Here is a 5,696-nt window from a genome sequence, read left to right as displayed (position 1 = left end):
GCGCACCCAGCCCCTCCACAAATGTAAAGACGCAAATCAAACAAGAAGTGTGGACGGCCACAATCTTTGTTAGCACGGCGCACCCTGGTAGCCAAGCGTTCCTGAGCACCAAAGTGAACTTTGTCAGCCTCGACTTCCGTCTGTGTTTTGCTCCTTTATTAGCACTGACCGATGGGGCATCAAAGCCCACTTGTCTTACATTCTAAATATGCGACACCTTCATACCTGGCTGCTGACCTCAGCAAGATATCCGGGTTCTGTGGTGCAGCAGGATCCATGCTAGTGGAAGACTGCAAAGTATGAAAAGTGTTCACATTTGCTACAAAAGACTAATGTACAAGGTAAATTAAAGGGCAACTTCAGAGGATTTTTAAACATATTCAGTTTACTATCACATTACACTTCTTGAGCCTGGTCAGAGTCCTGAGAAATAATTTTTCCAAATAAGGAGCAAAGAAATAATGAAATACCATTAACTAGAACACAAAAAACTTGACTTCAATCAACCGAACAAAATATCATGTTAAAGGGTTTGACTGGTAACACTGGTGACTCACATTCTGTAATAATAATAATTGGTTTTGGGGGAAGGAAATGGCGCAGTATCTGTCACATATATCGTTGGACACCTGAACCGCGCCGTAAGGGAAGGGATAAACGAGGGAGTGAAAGAAGAAAGGAAGAAGAGGTGCCGTAGTGGAGGGCTCCGGAATAATTTCGACCACCTGGGGATCTTTAACGTGCACTGACATCGCACAGCACACGGGGGCCTTAGCGTTTTTCTTCCATAAAAACGCAGCCGCCGCGGTAGGGTTCGAACCCGGGAACTCCGGATCAGTAGTCGAGCGCCCGAACCACTGAGCCACCGCGGCGGGACATTCTGTAATGCACCAACTAGCTTTAAAGGAGTATAAACACCCATCTTTTGGGTGTGTGTTTTTTCTTTCTAATGAGGCATCAGGCATTATTATACATGGATTACCTTGTGGTGTTCTCCTATTCTCAAGTCTAGCAAGAGAACAGCAGTTCACAATTGGTAGCGAGGTAAAGGAAGTGGTAAAGGAATACGTCTATTTAAGGCAGGTATCAATAGTGGCCACTTATCTGGATCATGAGTGAAATAACTAGAAGGATAAGATTGCGATGGAGCACATATGGCAGGGTCTCTCAGGTCATAAATGGCAGTTTACCAATATCCCTCAAGAGAATTGTGTACAACAGCTGTATCTTACCAGTACCCATCTATGGGGCAGAAACGTGGAGGCTAACAAAAAGGGTTCAGCTTAAGCTGAGGAGAACGCAGTGAGCCACGGAAAGAAAAATGATAGGCGGAACGTTAAAGCAGTATAACACCTACCGTTTGGGTGCGTGTTTTCTTGTTTGTAATGATGCATAAGGCATTATTATACATGGAGTAGCAGCTAGTAATCTCTAACGACTGCTTAATAATTTATAATAGCATTTCTTTTTCGTCCAGTTTCGGCTTCAACACTTGAACAAGGACAGTGACGTCAATGTGTGCTTACATGTCACGAGACATAAAAAAACAGCAATATAATCGCTGCTTGCACATTTGTTGTCATTCCAGCAATTGAGGAAGGCTGATTTAGACACTGCAGTAAATTAGAACAATGAAGCATCGATTCTATGGGAAGTTTTCCGTGGCTCACGTGAAGGAAAAGCCCTTTTTGACGTCAGAGCCATTGTTCGGCTGTTCCAAAACTGAAACAGCATTGCAGGAAAAAACAATTTTTAATTATTTAGCGATCGTAGGCAAACATCACATGGTGATTCATGCATAGTAGTGTCTTCTGCATCATTGAAGAAAAGAAAATATGCCACCAAAATTAGGTGTCTATGCTCCTTTAAGAGACCGGAAGCAGGAAGAGTGGTTGAGGGAACACACGCGGGTTAATGACATCCTAGCCAACATCAAGAGGAAGAAATTGGCTTGAGCGGGGAATGTAATGCGAAGGTAAGATAGCTGTTGGTCCTTAAGGTATTCCAAGAGAAAGCATAGCAGGGGGTGGCAGAAGGTTAGGTGGGCGTATGAAATTAAGAAGTTTGCAGGCATAAGGTGGGCGCAGCTGGCAAGACATGGTTAATTGGAGAGACATGGGAGAGGCCTTCACCATGCAGTGGGTGTAATCAGGCTGATGATGATGAAGATTCTCTCATGACTACTAAATAATTTATAATCGAATTTCTTTCTTGCGGTGTTTCAGTTTCAAGACCTGAATGGGGACTATGACATCAAAGTGAGCTTATAGGTCATGCGAGGCATGAAAAACTGCAATATAATCGGCGCTGCTACATTAGTCATCCCGACTATTGAGAACGGCTGGCTTCAACATTGTACTGAATTAAAACGATCAAGCAGCAATTATATCGCATTTTTTCCATGCTTCACGTTACATATAACCTCTCTGATGTCACAGTCTTCACTCGGCTGTTGAAACCGAGACAGCATGACAGAAAAATTCGTTTATAAATTATTTATAGGTCCCAGGCAAACACCACATGATGATTCATTCATAGTAGTGTCTTCTGAATCATTGTAGAGAAGAAAACATGCTACCAAAATTAGGTGTCTATACATCTTTAATTTATCATTGGGCTTTTTCAAATTGCCGCGCTCGGTGAGCCTGTTCCCTGCCAGAAAATTCACTCCTGACATGAAGGTGCATCATGCTCACATGAACTGGTCGCCGCCAGAACCAGCCTGCTGGCAATCATTGCGCCAAGGCCGTCCATGGATCACGGAAGGCGAGTGCCCTCTGCTGCTTTGCGTGCTGTTGCGTCTCATTGCTCGCATGCGTACGGTAGAAATCTGATCCTTGGGAGCGAAAGAAAGGACGTTAGTTATTCAGGGCAGCTGCGGATCCTTGCACTCAGGTGCATACATCGGCGGCAACAACGCAAGTATATGTCCTTCAGTGCATTGTGTGCTGTCGTGAAGTCTGCATGTATGCTTCGAGATATCCTCAAAAGCATATGTGACGGGCAGTCGCACTCTAAAGACTTGCATTTGACACCACACAGGAGGGTTAATTGGACTGCGTTAATTGGAAAGACATGGGAGAGTATTTTGCCCTGTGGGTGTAGTGAGGCTGATGATGAGGAGGAGGGAAAAACTGCGCATGCACTGCTCAAACAACATGCTGTAGTCAAAGATTATTGCATATTTGTTAACTATACACTAATTACTTGGGCGCCAATGATCGACCCTGCCTATACTGACTCTCCTGTGGTAGTTGCAATTTCTGTTTGTGAACTAATTCCTGTGGGCTGTAAACAAAAAACAATCCGGGTATGTTCCGCTCAACTGTTGTCTGCCGCCCTCCAGCTGTTAATGTTGCTGCCAGCAAGTAATGCACGCATAATTTTGACAACCGTGCATATCAGCTGGTTGAACATTTTTCTGAAGTGCGTGTACTGTACAAATTTAGCTGCACGTCGTGTCTGTATGCTATCGCTTTTACTGCAAAGCTAGCACTCGAATGACAGGCATTACAATCTGGTCTTGCATGTCGGTCCCGGACTGTGTGTGCAGGCATGATGATCCACACTGGGAAATTTTTCTTTTTGATGAGTCAAATGCAAGGAGAAGTATGCATACGGTATTTCTCAGGTATTTTAAGCACTTGTGGCAGAAGACCCGAGCACCAAGCTTTATGGCAACGACCGAATCGGCACACGCAAGGTTATGCTTCATCTTCAGCTGTCAAATGAAAATTACCTCCGTAGAGAATAAAAATTTTTAACAAAAAATTTGGCAGAGTACACATGCACGCCAGCCGGCAGCCACTACTTAAAGGGCCCCGACCACCCTCTGGCTGAAAATGTCCTCTACCAAGTTTGTTGTGAGGCACCGTCCCCAGAACACAGAACCGCAAAGTATTCTTTAATAAAATACATTATATTGGAGTTACATATATGGCAAACTAGCTACTTTTCCATGCTCCTCTCCTTCCATTCCCTCTCAGAGGTTTTTCTCCCTTCCGCTTGGTCTACTAGCTTTAGTCCTCCATCCCTGCTTGTTCTGTGTGGCTGCCCTTCCGTTTACAAGAGTAGACAGCACCCATTTTGTTTGAAAGTCAAATGGGGAGCTTTCGGTGGCGTCCGCGTTGGGCCTGTTATGTACGGAATGCACACCAGCCGAAGAGGATTAAGGTGCAGATCCCATCGACAGGGATGACCACGGTGGCGCAGCAACAGCAGCGGCAATTTCGACAGCGTCATCAGGTGGACGACGACTGCACAAAAAGGATGACTAGCTGGGAAGGAGCCTGTTCTTCCCACGCTCGGCTCGATGCGAATGACCTTCCCCCTTTGACTGGTTCCCTGCAAGAAGCGACCGATGATGGACAGATGACGGTAAGAGGGAAACGGTGCCTTCCAGTAATTGATCGTGTCTTGACAAGAGCCGCCCCGACCGGAGAGTGCCCACCGCAGTTGTAGCCCACAGCGCGGCGCCGGTGTTTTCGATAGACACGTGAATAATAATTATCACCCCTCGTGAATAATAATTATTAGAGGCCCTAGCCGTGTCTCACGTGGCCCGATTCGATTTGGTAAGCCGCATAACCGAAGAAAAGCAGGGCTTATAAATTTCCAGCAATACATATATTTAACCAGCATCATGGCACTGAGAAAACAGGCCACCGAGTTGCAAGCCGAAGCTAAGACAACGTGCTGCGTTGAGAGAAGTGCGCTGTCCCTCAACGACGTATCGGTGGGCTCGCTACAAAGCTCTTTTGCTGAAGGCAGCCTGGCTGCTCCCCTAAACAATAAATATTTTAGACAACAATGCGAGGAGGCAATACGAAAAATGAAACTTGTGAAGGGAGCCTGGCTGCTTCCCGCAACCATAAATATTTTAGACAAACACAGACAGAGACGCCTGTCTGGCTCTGAAGTATGCTGCTATGTAATGTACATATTGCGACTGATAAGCGTGCGAGTGGCAGTAGCAGAGGCATCCGCAGTAAAACTTCGCTCAGTACATACATGTATCTGTGCAACTGTTGTTGCTGGCTCAGACTTTTCAAGGTCCATTGCAGTGATTTTTCTCTTCGTCATCCTCTGGATAAGCTCCGCTTTTGTTACTGGAACACAAGAAATGAGAGATAAAATAATGAAAGCGACAGCAAACACAGGGCAAGCTACGGAAACGGATCAGTTAGTGTGTCGCGTTCATTGCTTTCCAAAAATCATATGATGCGAAAAATTAGCTGATCTGAACACAGCCGATTTCTCCCCGCCTCATGCAATTACTTGAATTGATGAAAAAAATCACGAAATATTATTTCGCTCAGAGTATGCTCACGTCGAGACCTGCTACATCGCGACCACGCAGTTTTTCCCTTCTTTGGGAAGCGTGCGCTGGGCTGCTGTGTGCTCGGATCGCAAGCACAGAGGAAGTGGTATCGTAAGCGTTCTGCAAGTGCTCGCAACAGTAAAAAAGCATGTGCATCGACTTTGTGACATTCCTTGTGTGCTGCGAGGTTCCGCGTTCCACGGCGCGGCGTAGACGGGGACCCAGATGACAGCGGCATCATCAATTACCCAGCCATGCACTTTGAGTGACGACCAGAACGAAGGGACCCGCCGCCGTGACAGCGGCATCATCAATTACCCAGCCATGCTCTTTGAGTGACGACCAGAACAACCGGACCCGCCGCCGCCGCCGCGGG

General features: G+C 46.1%; 1 long non-coding RNA gene across 2 annotated transcripts; it reads right to left on the bottom strand.

Moving 5' to 3' along the window:
• Positions 1–201: 201 nt before the first annotated feature.
• LOC144100135 (uncharacterized) lies at positions 202–5,152 on the bottom strand. Of its 2 annotated transcripts, none has more exons than XR_013307530.1 (3): positions 5,011–5,152; positions 2,697–2,836; positions 202–290 (listed from the first exon to the last, which is right to left on the bottom strand). It is a non-coding gene; the product is annotated as an uncharacterized LOC144100135 (long non-coding RNA). The 2 variants fall into 2 exon arrangements; XR_013307532.1 differs by lacking the exon at positions 5,011–5,152 and adding an exon at positions 4,156–4,241.
• Positions 5,153–5,696: the final 544 nt, after the last annotated feature.

Source organism: Amblyomma americanum, chromosome 1 (assembly GCF_052857255.1).
Source record: "Amblyomma americanum isolate KBUSLIRL-KWMA chromosome 1, ASM5285725v1, whole genome shotgun sequence".
Taxonomy (NCBI): domain Eukaryota; kingdom Metazoa; phylum Arthropoda; class Arachnida; order Ixodida; family Ixodidae; genus Amblyomma; species Amblyomma americanum.
This window is presented reverse-complemented; position numbering and strand designations above follow the sequence as displayed.